Genomic DNA, 22,594 nt, shown 5'->3' on the forward strand with positions numbered 1-22,594 from the left:
CCATCGGGCAGATGATGGTGCAGCCTGAACCCCACGTAACAGTTAACAGAGCTCTATCTGAATGTCTGCTACCCATTAGTGGTTGGCGAGATGGAGTGGCATGGCGTACATGACCTCCATTCATTACAGTAGCACACTGGAAGGGCAACAAGGAGAAATGAGGGAGTGGTAAGGTCAACACAGTGCAAACACGTTGGCAGGAGGGTTGGATTGGCTCTGCTGGTGTATATGCACCATGTTGACCTCACCACCACCTTGCACACACACCACCTCTCTGGTACATCACAGTGACGGTGGTGATGGGAGGTCAGGTAAACAGAACGAAAGAGGGGTTGCTTGGCTACAAAAAGTGAATAAAGTAGATGCCAGGTGAACATTTCAGGGGAAGGCATTCTTAGATGAAGAGTCACCATCAAGAAAACTCTGTTGCAGCCACTCAGCTGGCAGGGGCCCTTAATGACTGGTCCCTACCAGAGGTGTATGTATGGGTGTGTGTCTTGTATGAGTGTGTGCTGTGTGTCGCATGTGTGCATGCATGTTAGCTTTGTCCCAGCACCTTTTGCAATCCCCTTACCTGAAATCTACCCCCATAAGTTTGGCCATGGGGCTTCAGCACGGCTTGAGCCATAGGCAGAATCAGGTTTGTTCAGCATGAGGCTTTGGTATGGTTCCTTGGCATATTCTTACCCTGATGTCAAGGCCACCTACATCCTAGCTCAGGGCTGGCTTCAGGTTTGAGCACCCCTTAGCACACTGCCCTCTGGTGGTGCCCCTGCTACATAAATGAGACTGCCTCTGCAAGCTTACCTGTTGACAGAAGCATCAGCAGTGCTGTGATCTGCACTCGGTTCCCCATCATTTTAATTTCCCAAAATGCCTAGAGTGATACTATGTTGGGGGCATTGTGAGTAATTAAAATGTTTGGGGGCTACCTGATGTGGGGGTTCCAAGGTTCGGTCCACATCCTTGCTAGGCCCTGTTGGGGCCCCAGCAGTTGCCCAGTGATGCATGTCCTGGCTTATAACTGAAAGTGACTAAATTGTACATTACAGGAATAGTGTGAAAATCTTGCACAGCCATTAGGCTGGATGAAATGGGATGTGCCATCCCTGACAACATGGTTGCTCCTCCTGTAGTCCCTTCCCATGCCACTCCAGTAATGTAACAATGCAGAATAAATTGTATTGGGTCACATTGCAAAAACTATGCTAATGTTGCCTTGCTGCCTTCAACTAAAAAAAAACAAACAACTGGTATCCTCATGCAGTATAAATATTTTAACAATAAATAAAATGTAAGAAATGTATGAGCATTCAAGCATTGCCTAAGTGAATGTGTAGAACTAAGCAGTCAGATTGTCATTCTTTCTGTGGTTTAAAAGCCTTTTTACCAGGAGTAACTTTTCCAAATGGACAAATAGCACAAAAAGCAGCTTTAAAAAATGGTCTCCTGAAGGCCACCCACAGGAAAGAGAAACTATAATGCTGTAGGAGACAGGGCTGGAATTGCATGTTTAGAGCAGGGGCAAGTTCTCTTTTGATAGTTCAGTGTTCCTGGCATGCAGCCCAAACAAGGGGAAAGTACAATCTACTGTGCAGCAGGTGTCCTGCCTTCTACACCATTGGGTGGTGTTTTTTTCCCTATCGCTTGCGGCAGAAACAGCAGAGGAATGCAACCTTTTTCAGCTTAATCCTGGCCATAGAATACGTCCAATTCACAAAGACAGCTTGCTAGCAATTCACCATGGGAAGTGAGGATTAAAAAAAACCTGTGACTACAGAAAAGATATCTAAAGAGTGTTGTTATTTCCCTACAGGGGATCTTGTATTGCAACTGATGTACCACACAGATTGAATGGCAAGTGCTGTGGTGGAGGAGGGTGGGCAGGAAGGCTACCCCAATCTGAAGCTATAGGGTGATTCACAAATGCATGTGGATGACTCTGCAGCAGTAATCGCAAGTGCTCAGGCCCTTTGTGTTCCTCTCTTTAGCTAACGAGGAAGTGGTAAGACTTCAGTCTTTTGCGTAGTTCCTAGGGAACTCAGCAATGCTTCTTTATACACCCATGCATGTAGTATACTCACACCTGTTGGCTGGCACAAATGAATGCAGTGGATGGGTAGCAGCACTGCAGCAGCAGACTTCACATGCCGTCAACATGTGAAATTCATTTAACTTTTATATGGAGCCCTTTGCACACATCAGAACAAATTCTGTTGTGTCAGAGTTCCTAGCATCGTGTCTGACGGAAAAACAGACATGCGTGTGATTAAATCTAACCTTTCTTTTTTATTGCTCACTCAGTTCCATTACTTGCAGTGACTTGTAGCATCTGACTAGGCATTGCAGCATAGCTGTCAACTGTCCCTTATTTGGCGGAAAAGTCCCTTATCCCAGCGCTGTGTCCCGCTGCTGTCCTTTAATGATGATGTCCCTTAAATTTCCCAGGTTTCAAAGGAAGCAGCTCCTCTCCCTCCCTCCCTGCCGGCCAACGAGGAGGGAGGCTCCAACTGTGTTGCTTGGCTGCGTTGCTCACCCAATAAGGAGTCTAAGAACGACTGGGGCGTGGAGCTTGCATGCCTTGTGCCAATCAAATAAGCCGCGTTGCCTGGGGACTCGCCTTTGCTCAGCGCTTCCCAGCGGAGAGGTGACGTGGTTTTCCTTGCTGCATCCCCTTTGCCGGGTTGCTGCGCTGTGGGAACCACCGCTTGAGGCTTTGTTTGGCTGCTGGCTGGGCTTTCTGCCTTTGGCTCGGAGAGGCTCAGAAGTTGAACATACCTGTGTTCGGAAAATCCCTTATTTTGGCTGCTGATCCCTTATTTTCGAGGTTGCTGGTCCCTTATTTTCAAATCTGTAAGTTGACAGCTATGCATTGCAGATGTATTCTATTGATGGTTTGATGGGTAATGTGCTACACAATTTTAACTATGAATATCTCTGATGACTGCCCTAAAATACATTGATGCATAAGTCAGAAGCAGGGTAGGCCTGGAGTTAAACTAGCCCATAAATTAGCCAAGGAATCAGAAAATAGAGGGGGTGGTCATGGAGGAAAAAGAGGTAGTCAGGAAATTGTGTCATAAGACGCCACTCATAATACACACTATGATTTTTCCTCCCAGGAACACATGGATTAGTAGTTCACATGCATTACCCCACCCCCTGGTTAAAACTAAGGCCAAAGTAAGTTATTATGTGTGGAAATCATTTATGTAAGGCACAAGATTAGGCTAGGGTCCTCATATATAGGATCACAGCTTTCTGCCCAGAAGAAGGCACACACATTATTCACTTTACTGCAGTACATGGAGACAGGAACTGGCAATGGTTATACAATGGGGCACCCAAATCTAGACTCTGGATCTGCGGCATTTCGTTTAATACCCTGCACTTGTAGTTAGTGCACCCTGGATAATTGCTGGGTATTCATTGAAGCTAGGTGCACCATTAAATAATTTTACAGTTGATTCCTCAGGCGAATGCAACTTTATATGTCTGTGCAGGGATGTAAATATGTATATGCATCAATGACTTTTACACACAGTGGCGAATGTTGTTAATATACTCACAACTGAACCCCAGACAGAGCTGTTTCAGTAGAACAGTGGCTCTTGCTCAGAAATGCACCCTTTGAACAATCAGTAGAGAAGAGTTGAAAGCAAACAAAAACCAGAGAGCACTAGATCAAGAAGTGCTACTTACAGGTTGCAAGTTCCACATCATGAGGCATGTATTAAAAATGTAGACTTGAACACTGGAATTGTGTTTCTAAGATCTCTCTAATCAAGTTGAAAACATTCCGCAAACCTCCAAAGAGTTGTTCATGTAATAAAACATTCGTAATAATACTTAGTATTCAAACAGTATTCATGCATATCACTAGCCTTGCAATAACCTGTAAGGTAGGCAAATATTATTATCTCTATATTAGAGGTTTGCAGCGGGGGGAGCAGAACTGAGAAATAATGGTCTGTCTATGCCTAAAGTCATCCTGTGAATGCTTGATTAAGCTGAGAGTTGATACCAGGGTTTTCAGCTCACAGCTTAATCAATCTTAACCACTATGGTAAGCCATAGATTGATTGACTGACTGACTGACTGACTGACTGACCGACGGACGGACGGATTGATTGATTGATTGATTGATTGATTGATTGATTGAATTTGTCTCTTCTCTCAAAAGAGTCCAGGGTGGCAAACACCAAACAGTACAATTTAAAATAAAAAAAATAGAAATTAAAAAACATTTAGAACTATTTAAAAACATTTAAAGAATTAGAATATCTGAAAACTTTTTAAAACAACTACATACCCTGAAACACTCACACAAACATGATCAACAAAGAAAAAGAGAGGTTGGAAAGACATACCTATGAATTGCTATCTCTCTAGGCTTGGTCAAGAACAGCATACCTTTTCAGCCCCAGTGAACAAACAGTGCCCAGCAAGACAGGCAAAGAAGAAAGATTTCCTCTCTATCCCCAAATCCTTGGGGTCCCTTTTAACTCTACAATTCTATGATTCTATGAAATATAACATAATGCAGAGGTTTTCAACCTTGTTAAGACCACGGCGCCCTTGACCAACTACATTCTTTCGGCAGCTCTGGAGCCCAGTTATGTCACCCCTTGCCTGCAGATCTGGCAGCCTCTCACCCCTTTTCAAACACCCTCCCTTGTGGAGTGTGCCCCCAGCCTCCTCTCCCCTCTCCTTGGAAGTCCTCTGGGCAGCTGCTGCCCCTGGTCTCTGAGATGCCCCCACCCCCACCGCAAAGAGAGGTGCCTCCTCACACTGCCTCATGGGGGCCTGGGACTTGTTTGTCCATTCCCAACAGCAGGGAATGGCAGACTGGCTGGCTGGGCTCCCTCGCCTGCCTGCCTGCTTGCTTGCTTGCTTGCTTGCTTGCTCCAAGTGCACCTCAGCTCCTGGCAACCAGCAGGCCCTGGCTAGTCCCAGAGGCACCATTCTCCTGTGGAGCTTGTAACCAGGGCCACTGCAACAGACAGCCATGCAAGCCTTTGGGAGGCAGAGACATGAGAGGGCATCAAAGGTGGGAGGGGAGGAAAGAGGGACAGAGGCCATAGGGCAGGGTTGCCCACGGCACCCCTGACCATCATTCAACCCACCCCAGGCACGGCACACTGGTTGAAAACCACTGGCCTAATGGAACAAAATACAAAATTTACACTTTTTTAACTTCCAGAGGCTCTCAGTTTATATGTCGTTTTATCTAGTGGCGCTGATTCCCATGCCTTTGTGTACCAGTGAGAAATATCTGCTCTGGCTAGTTCACTCCAAAACCAGGTTATGGTGGCTCTGGCTGCAGTTAGCATATGGATAATAAATTCCTAACAGTGTAATCCTTTATCATTGTCTTCAAAGAACACATTTAGGTGAGATGGACCTAAATGGGGGTTTGTTCCATATTGCCCACCATTTATCTTCCTCCAGTTTCAAACAGAGTTCTCGCTCCCACATTATTTTAAGGCCTCCTGTACCATTCACTTCCAGTAAAATTTAATTGCAGAATTTTTAATAGCTGATGCATTTCAAAGATGTTGTTCCTCAGGGCTGCCTGGGTGCACATCATGTTCATTTAGTTATACAGCCCTGTTGAGGGCATAGTATGTGCACCCAAGTGCTCCTGAGGGAGAATATATTTGAAACCAACCAGGCTGGTAACTCTTTTGCAACTTTAAGACTCCATCTCTCCTTTCTTTTCCTCTGGTGTGGGTGCCTTCCCTCCTTTTCCTTTTTTGAGTGCAGAGGAGTGAGGATTCCTCACATAGGAGATATGGAGCAGGGGACTTGGCTTAATTGAGTCACTAAATATAAGGTTGAAAAAGAAGCCATTTGTGCTCCGGGGCCACTGAGACATGTCATTGAATTGTACATGGAAACACACTACGCACTGACTGAATTGCATGACTTGTCACCACATCCCCTGCTGTATCAGAGATGAGGGGGAAGCCATTCCTGGGTGTTGCTCACAAGCTATAATGGATACAGATCAAATGGAGGTCAGCACAAGCTGTGTAATTAGACATCAAGGAAGAGACGCGTTCTGATCATAGAGGAGTCGATGACAGGTCTTCTGCATGAAAGCACAGTTGCACAGAGACAGGACCAATGAATACTAAGGCTGCAGTTATATGCACATTTTCCTGGGAGTAAGTCCTACTGAACTCAGTGTGGCTTACTTTGCAGTAGACATGCAGTTGTAAGGCTGCAGCTTGAATTATAGCGGATTGCCCCCAGTATGACATTTCTTAGTGATTCAACCAGATTTAATTCATTTCCCTAATATGCTTCAGTCTTACTCTCCAAAGCTGCAGCCACAAAGGTATACAAATAATTCTCTTCACCATGAACATCCATTGTGGAGCTTGTTAGCGTCTTCTAGAAATTCTCAGCATTTTTCATTGATATATTTTCTGACAAAGTGCTGTCATTTATAACAGCGTTTTGTCAACTAAATCTCCCTCTTGGTATTTTGTGAAGTGGCTGATTCTCAGATTGTCTGAACAATTAACAGGATCTGGTACTTAGTATGCTGTACTGTAGTTTTGTACAGTTTCATATTGCAATATGTTGCTACTACTTGTTCCATTTTCAGCAGTCTGCTCTTCTTCCTGCTAAGCTTTGCTGAGCTGCATTTACACCATACAGCTGAATCCTCTGTGGAGGAGCTTCCTTTTTCGTTTCGCTGCTCATCTACTCATTTGGTATGGAAGAACAGACAGCACTAGTTTTGTCAGTCTCTTTCTTAAAAATGCCTAATGTAGAGTCTAGGATTTCCCAGACTAATCCAGAATACTGGAGTCAGCAGCAGTGTTCGGGCAAAAATCGGTTAAAGAAAAAAGTCCGGCCAAATCCAGATGTATTGCAGCCATGTTAGCAGTGCCGTTTTTGCCGATCTTCCATAAAAAAATACCTCAAAAATGGCATTTTGGGGGCGATTTTGCCAAAAAAACTCAACAATTCCCCCCCCCAAAAAAAATCTGAACAACTTTTCCTGTCTGGATTTTCCCTGTTTGAAATATGGCATCCCTAAAAGGAGTTACTCTGCTTCTCCTCATCAGCAAACTGTCAACATCAGTACAATTTCATAATAAATATTCCTAGGTCAAATCAAGCTGGAAACACACAACCTTTCTTAGACTGTATTTCTATATGGTACTCCTAATCATATATATGTGCTAAGAAGTTGCCAGGCTCACAGCATTCCTTACTGGCCAAAAGGAAATTCATGTCCCAGCATGCTGAGGGAGGAAGGAAGTCTGCCTTCCTTCCCCTCTTGTAGCACCCTGCTTGTGGTTAACGCTTAGCTGGAATGAAATATTCAACGCAGCAATAGAGAAATTAAAATAATAATTTATTTGTCAGACAAATAAATGAGAGGCACAGTGGTATATGGTTACCAAGCTCTGGCCTGGCCTCCTGCCATTATGGCCAGCACTTATATTCCCTTAATCCAGCCCCCTTTGCTCCTCCTTTGGCTGCCTCTGTCCAATCAGCCTGGTTGAATTTCCTATTGGCTGATTGCTATAACCAATCCTAAAAGATACACCCATATCCTCCTGTCCTTATATGGAACACAAAGAGCTATATATTGTTACATCTATAAATGACAAATAAGTAGTAATATATCTTACATGTGTCTCAACAAGGAATCTTAATTACCAGCTCACCTCTTGCCCTCCTTGCCCTATTGCCTTCTAAAACAAATGGTTAATCTTAAATTTTTATCTTAAACATATGTCAAGGATCTTGAGTTTCACATCAACATTGAAAGATCTCCTTCATTTGAAGGTTTCTAAACAAATGTCTGACAACTAATATATCAGGACTGCTTGGATGGCGTCTCTTGTCTGGCAGGGGGGCTAGACTGGTGGCTGACTTAATTTCAAAATACAACTCTTACAACTATATGAAATCTAGCATTTCTTAAATCCTTTGCATAATTACATCTATGCCAATACACTTAATACACAACACAGGTAGCCTCTTAAAAGGAATAAGGCCTTTGTAAAGTAGAAAAGGAACTCAGTAAAAAGGAACACAGTAAAAAACCGCTTTAAAAGAAGCCTCTTCAGTTTACACCCCCCCCCTTTCAGCCAGTTGCTTTTCCCATTAGATCTTCCCAACATTTATTGCCCTTAAACTCTCTCAGTTTAAGAAAGAAACAGCTTTAAAAAGACTTCCCAAAAATGCTTTAAAAAGACTTCCAAAAATGCTCTCTTTCTGCCAGCTAGATGCTTCTCCATTTGGTCTTGGCCTTTTAACCTTAGAAAGAAGATCTGGCTCATTTTACTGGGAGGCACATTGGTATTATTTTACTATTTACCAACTATTAATTATGTTCATCTCTGCCTTTTTTATCTTCTGTAACATGTAGGGTCAGTGTCCTCGTTCTCAGCCTGTAATTTCAGCTTTTACGACTTTGAGAATTGTTTTCTGCTATAAATCAAGGGGCCCCCTTGTCTAGGAGGAAAACATTGCCAGTGTTTTCTTAAGCAGCTGGTCTGCCTGGCATGAAACTTTTGAAAATCTTTAAGCTCTCTCTTTAATATACAAGCCCTGATCAAACATTAATAAAATGCAGGCTTATGCCTGATGCCTCACTCTCAGAATATTTATCCTCGGGTTACCTCGGGTTAAGTACTTAATTCGTTCCAGAGGTCCGTTCTTAACCTGAAACTGTTCTTAACCTGAAGCACCACTTTAGCTAATGGGGCCTCCTGCTGCTGCCGCACCGCCGGAGCACGATTTCTGTTCTCATCCTGAAGCAAAGTTCTTAACCTGAAGCACTATTTCTGGGTTAGTGGAGTCTGTAACCTGAAGCGTATGTAACCTGAGGTACCACTGTAATTCAATTAGCTTTTAACGAGGATGAACTGCTACAGTGTTAGCAAACACAAATTGTAAAAGGTACAGCAAGAATGGTCAGGGAAGTTAGAGCCTGAGCTTTGCTACTGTGCAGATGTGGCACTCAAGGAAATGGCTCTGAAGCTACTCATAATAGATAAATGATTCTGGCACATCTATCCGGCTAGACTCTAGAGGGTCTACCATGGTAGCAAAACTACTAATGTTACATATTGTGGTTTGATTGCCACCATGACAGCAGGAGTGGGGACAATCTGCGTAACCAAGGCTAAAAGCTAGTAGCTCTAGTAAAATACAAATTTATTTATCTTTTTTTTTCCCTGCCTTGATTCAGATAGGAGGGGCATCCTGAACATAGCAATACTTCTGGGTTGGGACTGGTTGAGTGCTGCAGAGAGCTGACTGGTCAGAGAACATGAGATGGACAGAAATATCTCTCTAAATTCAAATGGGAGGACATGAGTGTGCTTGGAACAGGAAAGAGCGTGCCTTTGAGATTTTGGGTAAAAAAATATATCAAAATTCTCTGCCATTTCACTTGCCTTGGTTTCCTGTAAAAGTCCAGCTTCCATTACAGCTTTACCAACTGTCTGAAGAGGTATAGTCAAAGAAAAGTTTAGCTGCTTGATTTTCACTTGATCCAAGTATTACTACTGGAATGTGTCTGCTAAACAGGTCATTTGAAAAATGAATGAGAAGAGCATGTTATGCCTGTATGCTCTGTAAGCTTGGCCCCATAAAAGTAATTGCCTTTTTGTTTTTATCTCCATCATGCTTTTGGACAAATGTAATTACTTCTGCATATCAAACCATACAGATCTGGCACATTCCTCAGACTGTGTTTCTATTCAACTCTGTCATAAGGGACACAAGGAGGAATTTACTTGAATTCAGGTAGCATAATAGGTTTAACAACATTATGCAACTTGCTTCCTTTCCCAAGTCCCTGTCATCTTTAAGGTGCTGAAACTGCTTAGAGGCTGTGATAGGAGGTTAATCTTTTAATGGGATTTTAAGTGTTATGTTGCTGATTTCAAGGAAGTGAGTGAAAAACTCAAGATCATCCTGTATTAATAATATGTCAACGATGTCAAAAAAATGTAGATTGTAGTTGTTATGGAGAACTTAAAAAACTAGAAGCAAACATCAAGCAGATTTGGGTTAAAGGTGAACAGAGCAATGATCATCCCACTGATATTTCCTTTTCCCATCCTAGGCTCTCCTAATGCAATGAGATTAGTGTAAAGCTGGCCTCTATGCCAGTGCATGACCTGCTTTGGGATGTATTAAAATGGAAATGCTTTGATGCAAGTATAATATGGGAGCTACTATTAATGCCTCCTAACTAATATATGTGTAAAGTTATGAGCATGCATGTAAACAAGGGTACATTGCAGAAATAATGTTGCATTCTTAATTACAGGGCCTGCTGCTGTCAGCAGACACTGCCTGATGATATCAGATCGCTATTTCAGAAGCAAAACTAATACGTCAATGTCAAGGAAAATGAGTTACTTACCAACAAGTGTATGAGAAGAGTTGGCCCACACCATTAATCACATCAGGCATTTGGTAGCTGATCATATAATATCAGTATAATAATTTGTTATTCCTTGTTGTACTATCAGATGAATATATTTGCTGAATAATTTGGCAAGCTCCAAATAGGCTGTAATTCCCTGGAGTGACATATATTTAGGATCTGTCTCTATTTCCTTCAATCCTCGCTGAAAGGACTGTAAAAATCCAGGCACTGTGTTTGCTTTTTCTCTGGCTGTTGCTTTGAAAACATGGACTATACAGAGATATGTCCAGCTGATTCCAGCTGCTGTCTGAAATTTGAAAGCCTGCAGGAAAATGCAGCTCCCTTTCATCGCCACCTCCATAATTTGTATCTCCATATGAGAGACTGTAACCCATTTGCATCCCTTTTTAGCTCTTTTATTGAGTCCTGAAACACCACCCACACATGCAGGGCCTACACTTCAAGCAACCAATCCTCAATCTTTTTACTCAAGAAGCTCCCTCTGTTGTCAGTTGTCCCCTCTGCTCCAGAGGTCAGTTGCCTTTCCCCTCCGAGGAAGTAATCCTTGACACATCAGCTCTGCCCTTTTATGTACCTGAGTAAGAAATGGGGAAGGGCCACAGTTCAGTGGTAGATGACACTCTTTGCATGCAAAATGTCCCAGACCTCAGACTGTGGCATTGTCAAGTAAAGCTGGGAATGACTCATGCCTGAAACCCTGGAGAGCCACCTCTAGTCAGTGTAGACAATACCAAGCTAGATGGATCAGTGGTCTGACTTGGTATGAGGAAGCTCCCTATAGTCTGAACCTGATCCCATTATTTGTCCCTGGTTAGGTACAATAACTATGCTATCAGTCCCCACTCTTCATCCTGCTAGCAAGCCATCACCCTCGCCCAGTGATGACTGCCTTGACTGCCTCACCTTGGAGGATGGAAGACTCCATACTGTGTCTATGGGCCCCTCATTGTCCCAAACAAATTCTACTTGAGCTCACTAATATTATTAACTGCATTTATATCTTGCTTCTCTTCAACAAAGGAGCTCAAGGTTACATACGTGGTTCTCCTCCCCATTTCCTCCCTCACATCAGTCCTGCAAGGTAGGTTAGCTGAGAGAAAGGGACTGACCCCAGAGAGCTTTGTGGCTGAGTGGAGATTTGAACCTGGGTCTTCCTAATCTCCTAATCTTCCTAATCTCAGTCCAACACTCTAACCACTACTCTACATTGATTCTTTTGTCAAACCTGACAACACCTTCTAAAGCATGTCCTTGTCACCGGGGTTTTTTTTTAAAAAAAAATTCTAAATTCCAATAATTTAGGGAAACTAATAATAACTCAGAGCACAATTACAAGGAGCAGTTGTTATTAATAGAGATTACAGTTGGGATGTTATTCACAGAAATTCTGAGTGCATAAAAAGAAGACAAGAAAGAATGGAGCCCTAGTAGTCCAGGCACCACAAAAGAAAATGCATATTTCAAGTGGGGGCTGAACTGGCTAGAAGCTGGTGGCAGATAGCCAATAGGGATGATCATTTGATGTTTCCTGAATATACGGGGATGATGTAATGCTTTCCTGGATTAACAATTTATCCGCCAAGTGGAGTTTGAGGCCAGTGGAGATGATGTGGTGGGGCGGGGGGATAAGAATAGTAGCCATTTTTCAGCTTTGAGTTGGGAAACACTACGGTGGACAGACATTGAGGTGGGAGGGGTTAGCTGGGGTTGGATAAAACCGCAGCATTATTGGTGTTTAGTTGCTCTCTTTGGAACTGATGCAGGATCTGTGGTTTTGCTGCCTGCTCTGAAACCCCATTTGCTTCCATGCATGCACAGCTTGCGCACTTGTAGATAAAACAGAGATGATGCAGATCTTCAGTGTGCACTCTCTGATCTAAAAGGAAACTAAACTCTTTGGCACTTTCCCTGAACTTCTCGCCTTTTAGGAAAGTGGGGCATATGGATCACCTGGCATTGCACCAGCAGCACAATCACTTAAGCTACTTCACCAACCTAGCATCAGAGCTAGGGTGGCTAATGTTACTACAGTGGTACCTCAGTTTAAGAACAGTCCTGTTTAAGAACGATTCGGTTTACGAACTCCACAAAACTGGAAGTAGTGTCCCAGTTTGAGAACTTTACCTCAGTCTAAGAATGGAATCTGAACGGTGGAAGGGCACTGGCAGCGAGAGGCCTCATTAGGGAAAGCACGCATGGGTTTAAGAACGGTTTCAGTTTAAGAAGGGACTTCCGGAACAGATTAAGTTTATAAACCGAGGTACCACTGTATACTGTCTATGCCTGGAGCCAAGGCCTGCCCTGTCTGCCAGTGGAAGTCTTCCCTGTACGGGATACATACGACTTGTACAGTTAGGTGATTCAGAGTACTTTTGAGCAATTGCACCCAGAATCTGACAGATTACTAACAAGTAACCACTTGCTGTTCTATAAAATATTGTGGTGTATCTCAAATGGCTGTTTTTCTTTGTAACTCTAGTGATAGGTAAATCACAGCTACATCCTCTGGAATTTGCTCTAATATTCATGTATATAAAACCAGTGAATAATATAGCACTCCCTTGAGCCCTTTCCTTCCCATATTTCTGGAGCTTATACTGTACCTGCAAACCTTGAGTCTTTTTGTGTTATCATTTTAACAACAGCCCCATGCTTCTCTGCCTGCTAAAGCTGAAACAGTGTGTGTGTGTGTGTGTGTGTGTGTGTGTGTGTGTGTGTGTTAGTTCAAGTACACACTGATAACACTGCAGGGTGCCTCATTTGATTCCTCTCCTGCAACACACTTTTATATTTATCCTGCCAGAGCTACCCATAGGAACGTAGGTATGAAACTGCCTTATAGGAGATCATACCATTGATCCATCTAGCCCGGTATTGTCTGTACTGGTTGACAGTGTCTTTCCAGTGCCTTGGCATCTTTTTCAACAGTTGCTACCTTATCTTTTTAACTAGAGATGCCAAGACTTGAACCTGTGATTTTCTGTACACAAAGCATGCATCTTCCCACTAAACTATGGGTTAGATCACACCAAAGGAAAGCGTATGCTCTGGCATGGTAAACACCAGCTCTTACCATGAGTCACTGCAGTCAAACAGCATTTTCATCATGTGAAAAAGTAAGATCATTTACAATGCTCCTCCCTCCAACATGTAGTCATGTGCTCACAGTTCCTTTGCTTTCAGTGTGACCTAGGTGCACCTAACTTTCTCTGAACAGTCCCTTTCAACTTTACTGCATACATATAAATTACTGATATTGTTTTAGTAGGAATGCATGGGGCTAATTAGGCATATGGAAGTGTAACGAACTAATACAGCTCTACCATAAGTTGTATACTTTGGGCAAGGGGTAATTGGTTTCATATTTCCTCTCTTTTGGGTGTCTACTGTTTGGAATGTATTTTGTTGTCTTTGTTTCCCTCTGCCAGAATACATGGGCCAGGATGCTGTTACTGAACAGATCACAATATCTTGTCCTTTGGTTATGTGGCCCTGTTCAATTATTTTTCCCTTCTGATTTCTGGTGGATGTTTGAATCAAGGGTTCTATGACATGTACAGGACAATATTTTCAGCTGCTTCTGAGCAATTCCACATCTTAATGTTCTTTCTCTCCATGTGTGTATTTGGCCTGCTCCAAATGCTAGAAGAAATTTAGCAGATAATATTTTTCAAGCTTGAAATATAAAGCTGGCTCAAGTCATTTTGCTACCTGCAACACAACAGGAAATGGTCCCTTCCCTCAAGTCAAGGTGTGTGGTAGCCCAAATTATTTTGGTATAACAAAAAATCCACAAGCACCCCTTCTTGAGAAGAAAAATGATACATAACTGTCCTTTCATGACACCCAAAATCAGCTGTCCCATTTTTCCTAATACTAGGGCTTGCCTTGCACGAAGATACAGTGATTTGAAAATATTCACAAGCAGAATTTCTGCAGGTCACAGATCTGTTAAAGTACAGGAGTGCAGCCAGAAGAAAATATTACACCAGCACTAAAAAAGTTGTCAATCATCTTCCCTTTGTCCTTTCCTACAGCTGCCTGAGCATGTGGGAACCAGAAAGAGTTGGTTTGGATTTCAGAGAGGACAAATCCTGCAGATGCAAACTGGAGGATGATACAGAAAGGCATGGTGGGATTGTTGTCATGAGTGTTTTGTTATGTTAAAGAGAAATTGAGTAAGAATCTGAAACAACCCCAGTGTATTTGTTTTTTTATATATATAAAATGAGGAGGTGGAATTCTGCTTTCCAGGAGATTAGAGCTAGGGTTGTCAAAGTGCTAATTTTACTGAGGATTACGAACAAGGAATCTCTATTGATTGCTGGCTTGTTTTGTTTTTCCCCCTTTTTCCCCTTTTACAGAATTAATAGAAGGCTGCATTGCAGGGACTCGCTAGCTGGTAGGGATGATAAGGCTCTCTGCAAACATTAACATGAAAGTTTCACTTGCATAAAATATTGATTTCTTACAGAATCACTTGCTGGCAAGTGTGGAAAGATGTGGGGAGGGAGAAGGTGTGTGTGTGTGTGTGTGTGTGTGTGGAGGGGGGGAGACAGTACTGGATGATAGTTTAAAAAATACTAGGAGTCTAAGCCGGTATTATTAATAATAATGGCAACCATAGTTAATGCTTCACGTTTTGTACAGTTGTATATATTAGGGCTGCACTAGATGTTATCCTTTTCCATTTCTGGGTCAAAGTAAGTACTGCTTCCATGGAGAACCAAGTCCCCCCCCAAAAAAAAATGTAACAAATGAGAATTGTTTTTTAAATCGTTTGTTGTGATTTGTTTTTCCTGTTACTGCTTCTTCAACATTGTCCCCATACTAGGGCTTATTTATCTTTTTTAAAGTGATCCCGTCTAATCAGGAATCACATACTGAATGTGTAGCCAATCAGATCAGGCTATATGTGATGGTTGTTGAGAGCAAACCCAACCAATTGAAGGTATGTTGTGGGGCCCAGATCTGGGTTAGGTCAGTTCTGGGTCATCCTGGGTTGAGGTCAATTTGAACTCCCAGATCAGACCCTGGATGAGATGAGGAGGGGTACAGAGCCCTTGAGATGAGCTGAATGAGGCTTCTGTGTAATTTACTGGAGGAGTGAACCATACTCCGGTCACAAAGCTTGAGCCTGGACACACACACAGAACTAGAACAAAAATGTCCCCCTGAGCCAGCTAAGTTGACTGCCTCCTGAACTACTATGCCTGTCCAACAGCTCAGGGAGTGGCCACAAATAGGAGGAGGAGGAGGAGGAGAAGGAGTTCCCATCTTCAGGCATTGGAATTGACCATTTAAGAATCTCCATTAGGGTGGAATTTAGGAGGAGTTGGCTGAAAGCAGAGGCCCGTAAGGAGCTTTTGCAATGCCTTTTTAGGAGCTGTCCATAGTGCTGCAACCGCTGACTAGCCTTGCCTTCCTCATCCTCTTGATGCTGTGGATACTGGCAACACACGGATCATAATCAGATAGCTCTACTGTAGCATTTAACTCTGCACCTGACTCCGCTGCCTTTCCTTTCAGAAGAAGATATTTTGATTTATTTCAAATTTAAAAGAACCTAGGACGGCATTTGTTACTTTTGACTCAATTTTCATTCTTCTTTATTTAAGCAAGATTTATACCCTTCTTAATTAACCAGAACCTCTAATAAAGCAGCATAAAATAGTTTGAAGCCATCAAACCAAAGGGTGCAAAAATCCTCAAAACACCAGAACCTTGCCCTGAAACCAAGTTTGCAGTTGGATCACAGGATCTCTTCTTAACTGAAATTCCTCCCACTCAAGCTATTATTACTTAAGAATTCCATATAACAAACCTCTGTCCAGCACCTGCTTCTGGCCTCAACCCTGGGCTGGTGGATGTCAGTGCTCATAATTCATTATTTTCCCCTCTAACCCATCAGAAGTCCATTTGGGATAAGACTTTCCTGATTACTTCTGGCTCCCTTGCCTTTTTCCTCCCTCTGCCCCCTGGCAACCTTTCCCACGCCAACTTTGCTTTATTTATCTCTTCTGCCTCTTTTATCTCTGTTCATCCCTTCCCGGCTCTGTGAGTTTCTGTCTGGAAATGCTCAGCTTCACTTACACTTCCCTCTGATGGTGTCCCAAGTCCTCCTTCCTCTTGTCCTTAATCTCCCAAGGACCTTCTGCAGCTGCTGCTCTGCATGCTTTGCCTTTATCTAGCTGCCAGCCAGCCAGACTGCCTCTGCTTCTTCTGCACCGTGGCACCGCCCTGCCCCCTCTGATTCCCAACAATAGTCACTAAAAATACCAATCAAATCAAACACTAAGAACAAATTAACATAAAATTTGTCAAAATATAAGTGGAAGCAACCCTTTTAAAGCAAGTATGCATAATAAAATTATATGTTGAAATAGCATTACCCCGCTCTTCTTCCAAGGAACTTGCTTGTTAAAAATCTTTCTAGTATGCCCTTCATTGCAAGCGATTCAGTCCATATTTTTGCACATATCCCTCAAACAGTTTGACACAGGTTGAATCCACTTCTGACGGTGAATTAAGTTGTGACCTCTTCTTCTTGCTAAGAAAATTATTTCTCTAGGGCAATCCTAAGAAAATCTGTTTGAAAGCCCTCCCTGCTAATCCTGCATTTTGTTTGTTATGAAATTCTTTTAATGTTTCAATTAATTAGCTTTTGCCCATATAACAGCAGCTCCAGAGGCTGCAGCCATCTAATTTGTCTCATCATGTCAGCATCATATAGACTTCTCAGTAGAGCTGAAAAGGGTGGGACGAAAACAAAACTGCTGCCATCCAGGGGACTTGGGTGCAGCCTGTAGGGGTCACTTGTGGAGGGGAAAGGACTTGCAGTAAAATCCTATGCATCTTTCCTGGTGTGTTTAGGATTGCAGCCTCAATTTCCCCATCAGGAAGTGATAGACATTGATTTACAGATTTTTTGATGCAGTCCCCCTGCTAACTCACAAGGACATGGATCATTAAAAAACAACAACCCAGCAACTCCTGATTAAGCCAGAAAAGAGCTTATAAAACTCCAAATAATGATCCTGAGAGCTAAAGACAATAACAGCAGCACCCACAAAATCTGAGTGAGAAATTTTCTTAAATGTATGTTTTAATCTTAGGCGTTTCTAATCTAAATTAGACCCTTAGGATCTAAAGTACAGTGTAATATCTTCATAAAGGGATGGTGTTTTCCAAGGCAGTCAGCAGAGAAAGGTTCTCTAAAAGGCTTCTTAGTAAATACTCATGATGCAGTTAACAGTATTAATAAAAATAACAATAATTTTAGTTTAGTTTTTATTTTAGTTTTTTCCTTCCAAAGGAGCCCAGGATAGCAAACAAGATATTTAAAACATTGTTTAAAGCAATTCCAACACAGATGCAACTAAAATGGTTTGTTGGAAGATGAAGTTTTTTAGAACCCAACAAAAATACAACAGAGGCAGAGCCTTTGTAATATTCAAGAGGCGGGAATTCCAAAGCATAGGTGCCACAACACTAAAGACCTAATTCCTCCACTGAGCAGAACAGACAGTGATTAATTGGGTATATAAGGGGCGAGGAGATCTTTCAGCTCTCCTAGTTCTAAGCTTTAATAGTAATAATGATTTTTTTCCAATCCTTCACATATGTCAACTCTGTAATTCATGCAACAACCTTGCAAGGTATGTCAGTATTTTTATCCCCATATTACAAATTAGGGCTGAGGCAAAGAGACAGTGCTTGTCTAAGGCCATGCAGTGAGTTCATGGCAGAAGTGACATTTGAACCAGGAACTGCATTGTCATAGAATCATAGTATTTCCTCCCATGCATTGGCAAATGAATTCAAAAATGCAAGCTCTTCACTCAGAAAGAATAGCCATTACAGGCATTTGATCTGTATAGAAACAGTGTGAATAAAATGCAGCAGCATTTCAGAGCTCTGCCCCCTATGTATGCATCTAAATATCTGAAGAAAGGCTATGTTTTGCAGGGTCCCCAGTCACGTGGATTGGTCGCCATGTAGGAGCATACAGGAATGTGTGTATAAACTCTCTTCTGCCATTCAAATAAATGCACGTAGTGGTGTGCTAATTTGTGAATAAGATAGACTTTTGCCCACCATGTATGACAAATATCTGAAGACCTGTTTGCTTCCTGAAAAGATCTTCACTGTTCACTGTGAGCACAACAGGCAGCAGCATGAAAAGACTGGGTGGGTTACAGCTCCTGCCTCTCTTTTATGATGCCTGCAATGCAGAACAATTCCAATTATCCCTTGTTTTCCCTGAACATATTTTCATGTTTTCTTAAGGAAAAAAATCCGAGTAAATCTGAATCATAAACAGGGCTAGAAGTGTTTGGTGGCTTTAATATATGCATTGTAATGTCCTAAGTGGCTAAGAAGCGGCTTAAAAATCAAAGCAGTAAGTAAATAGTTAATCCCAGGCATCTGGTTGTCCAGGTGTTTAAAAAAACTGGGTTTAGGAATTTGATACCTTTTCTAAATTCTGCCCAAGGCTGGCACCTAATAGTTTAGTGTTAGCACCAAACATTTATTACATCAATCACGTGTGTTTTGGAAAGAACCTAAATGAAAGAGAGGTTATATTTCCCTGTCATATTTCTGAAAAATCAATTTATTTTGAGTTGTGGTCACAATGTGCAGAAAGTTCTAAATACCATAGTCCAGTGTTGGGCAGGCCAGGTATGCGGGATCTGCTTTGTTCTTTAGTAAAACCCTGAGGTCTATGTACCAGAGCCATGTGTAAAGCAATGACTATGGGGATGGCATGGTACACTCTTACAATTAAACTACAGGATGGCTCTAGAATTTGTTTTAGCAACAGAACTGAGCTTATAGCCCCTTTGAACAAAAATACCCTCCTAGTTTTACCTCAAGCTAGCTTAATTTCAGATGTTTATTTATTTTTAAATAAGTATCTTAGCTGTTGCTGTTCTTAAATATTCGAGAGTCAGAAACCTTTGCTGATCTAATGCAAATTATATAGAAAAATACTAATAGATTCTGACGTATCTTCTGCTCCTTCTTACTACAGCCCTTTTCTAAGCAGGCAGAACAAATATCAAGGCAATAGACCCCCTGTGCATTCATTTCAGCATTTGTAGGTTGTCACTCGCTGGCAAGCACAGACTGTCCAGAGTGAGGAATTAATTCTTTATTGTGAAAAGTACCCTTACAAGTTAGGGAAATTCATGTCAGTTCTATGATTCTCAGCTACTCCTAGGTGTGCACCCGATGAGGCAGTTGCCCACCCCGACCTTGGCTTATGTATCTCCCCTATTCGAGCTGCGTACAAGTAGGCAAAGACTCCGCCTGCGTGTAACCCCGTGCTCCTCCCTCTTCAGTCCTCCTCTGGTCCTGTGAGACAGTGGAGCAGGAGAGGTGGGGGCAGGAAGAGGTGTGGAAGCCCTTGACTCCATCAACTTGTGCGCCTGTTCTTCACTCTCCAGTACTGCCAGTTCTGCTGCCTCTGACTCTAATCTCCCAGCTGTTACAGCCCACCCCCATTCACTGATCCCTTCTTTCAAGTCAGTCTCAACTACCGCTTCTCCCGGTGCCCACTCCTCAGTGTACAGCCATTCCCTGACGTCTCTGCTGATGCTCTAATGTTTAAATTAATGTGTGCAGGTTGAGAGCAGAACCTGCCACATACCCTACGTGTTACCTAAGCAGAATATCTGAAAAAGACTCAAATACTGCTGTGTTTCTGCTGCTGTGATCTTGAAGCAGGGGAGGAGTAATGCAACTGTATAAGAAGTGTTAGATTACTCTATGGTACTGGGTCCCAAATGTGTTTTTCCCCTCCCACGGACCACTTGAAAATTGCTGGGGGTCTTGGAGGACTACTTAATTATTCCCCCCCCCCCGCTGCCTCGTGTATCGATTGGATTGCGTGGTGCTAGATGCTGTGCAATTTTTAATTGTCTTTTTATTGCTTCTTTTATTTCCTATAAATAAAATATAAAAAATAGAAGGAACAATTAATAATAATGATGATAATAATAATAATAATAATAATAATAATAATAATAATAATAATAATTTATTTATACCCCACCCATCTGGCTGGGTTTCCCCAGCCACTCCGAGCAGCTCCCAGCCGAATATTAAAAACACAATACAGCATTAAATATTAAAAACTTTCCTAAACAGATGTCTTTTAAAAGTAAGATAGTTGCTTATTGACATCTGCTGGGAGGGCACTCCACGGGGCAGGCACCACTACCGAGTAGGCCCTCTGCCTGGTTCCCTGTAACCTCACTTCTCACAGTGAGGGAACTGCCAGAAGGCCCTTGGAGCTGGATCTCAGTGTCTGGGCTGAACGATGGGGGTGGAGATGCTCCTTCAGGACTGAGGCCGTTTAGGGCTTTAAAGGTCAGCACCAACACTTTGAATTAGAAATGATTATGAATATTTAATGCAATGGATACGCTATTTGTTGTCTTCATTCACAAATACAGTGGTACCTCGGGTTAAGAACCTAATTCGTTCTGGAGGTCCGTTCTCAATCTGAAACTGTTCTTAACCTGAGGTACCACTTTAGCTAATGAGGCCTCCCGCTGCCGCCGCGTGATTTCTGTTCTCATCCTAAAGCAAAGTTCTTAACCCAAGGTACTATTTCTGGGTTAGCGGAGTCTGTAACCTGAAGCATCTGTAACCTGAAGCGTCTGTAACCCAAGGTACCACTGTACACAGACATGATGTGGGCCACCTGAATGAAGTTTGAGGACCCCAGTTTGGGAACCCCTGCTATATGGCATTAAGTTGTTGTTGTTGTTGTTAATTTTTATTTTGTTGAGGTCGTACGTAATTTGAAAACCAATCCACTCCAAACCCCCTTTGCACCAGTGGAGCAGGTGGCTGGGATTGTATGAAGCGCAGATAACCTTCTGCTCAGCACTGACAGCCTCTGCTGACCTCCTGCTGGATGCCACCCGCAGAGAGACACTGGAATCACCAGAGGCATCTATCATGAAGCAATTTACACATGCTGATCGCAAGCCAGCACAGAGTTAGATGTACTTTAAGCCCACGTTGAAATCATTTGGTCTTATTCTGCCTAACCTGTGATAAAGTGTGGCCTCTGCTATGTCCCACTGTTACTAGGCCCAAGCCACATCTATCCTTTTAGCCGCTTATCTCTGCGAGCTGCAAAATCTAGAAATAAACAAAGTCAAGGAGAATAGGTGTGGAAAGTGGGTGAGACCACAACAACCTGCATCAGTGCGGCTTTACTTGAAAGCCAGGCTTTGTAGGTCAGCTGCTTAGGCAGGCCTAGTATTTGCACTGAAGCTACAGCAGAATTTGAAAATGCTTTGAAGATAAAAAGCATTTCAAGGGCATTTTTCAAAAAAGGAATGAAAGGAGCTGTGATCTCCAAAGCCTCTCGCCACTCTAGCATCTCTCCAGACAAAGAAGAAATGCACAGACACGCGCGCACAAGCAACAGACCCCCTCAGTGTCATAATCTGCAGTCCAAAGCCTGCCAGAAAGTAGAAAGTTCAAGATAAATGTCACAGATGGTTGACGTAGTTTAGCGAAGAGTGTGTCTGACTAGGACTGTGGCAATCCACATTCAAATCCCTACTCGACCATGGATGAATTGGGACCAGTCACTACCTCCCAACCTAAACTCCCTCATGGTTGTGAGGCTGTTGCTGTTAAGAGGAAAAAAGGGGGAGCTCCTTGGATAAAGGGGGGGCGGGTTTCAAATGTAAAATAAATAACTGAAAAATGGACAGCAGTCAAAGAGAAATGACATTTGCTTCTTTCTAGTTACACTGCACATTTTCTTGCCTGTATTGGCCATATAACAGACAATAAACTGTTTTCCTTTAACATACAGTTTATCAGCAGCCATCAATTCAACAGCTTTTCCTTTCCAAATAGGCAGCTCATCTTGTGAAGGAAAAACTTTTTGGAAAATTGATGGACCATTTAAAAGCTGTTATTAGCAGAATAGTACTAAGCAGATACCTGCTGGGACTACAGGAATCTGAATCATTTATTCTGGGCATGTTTCTAATATGTGGACAATATTGTATGCAAATTTATATTGTATGTGGATTTCAAATCCCTGCCAAGATTGCAAGATGCAAACAGGAACACTGGTGCAGGAGTGGACATTACTGCTTTTGGGGAGAACATTGGTCCCATTTT

At 42.5% G+C, this 22,594-nt stretch overlaps 1 protein-coding gene and 1 long non-coding RNA gene across 8 annotated transcripts in view; both read left to right on the forward strand.

Moving 5' to 3' along the window:
• The window catches only part of SHISA6 (shisa family member 6), a 261,331-nt gene that overhangs the window by 138,871 nt on the left and 99,866 nt on the right, over positions 1 to 22,594 (forward strand). The gene's annotated exons all lie outside the window — the stretch shown is intronic.
• LOC309527257 overlaps positions 20,688 to 22,594 on the forward strand; it is a 63,317-nt gene continuing 61,410 nt past the window's right edge. Inside the window, exon 1 of the long non-coding RNA XR_014217158.1 lies at positions 20,688 to 20,809. This is a non-coding gene — a long non-coding RNA (uncharacterized lncRNA). The remainder of the gene's footprint in view (positions 20,810 to 22,594) is intronic.

This window comes from Podarcis vaucheri (genome assembly GCF_965113315.1).
Source record: "Podarcis vaucheri genome assembly, chromosome: 2".
NCBI lineage: Eukaryota > Metazoa > Chordata > Lepidosauria > Squamata > Lacertidae > Podarcis > Podarcis vaucheri.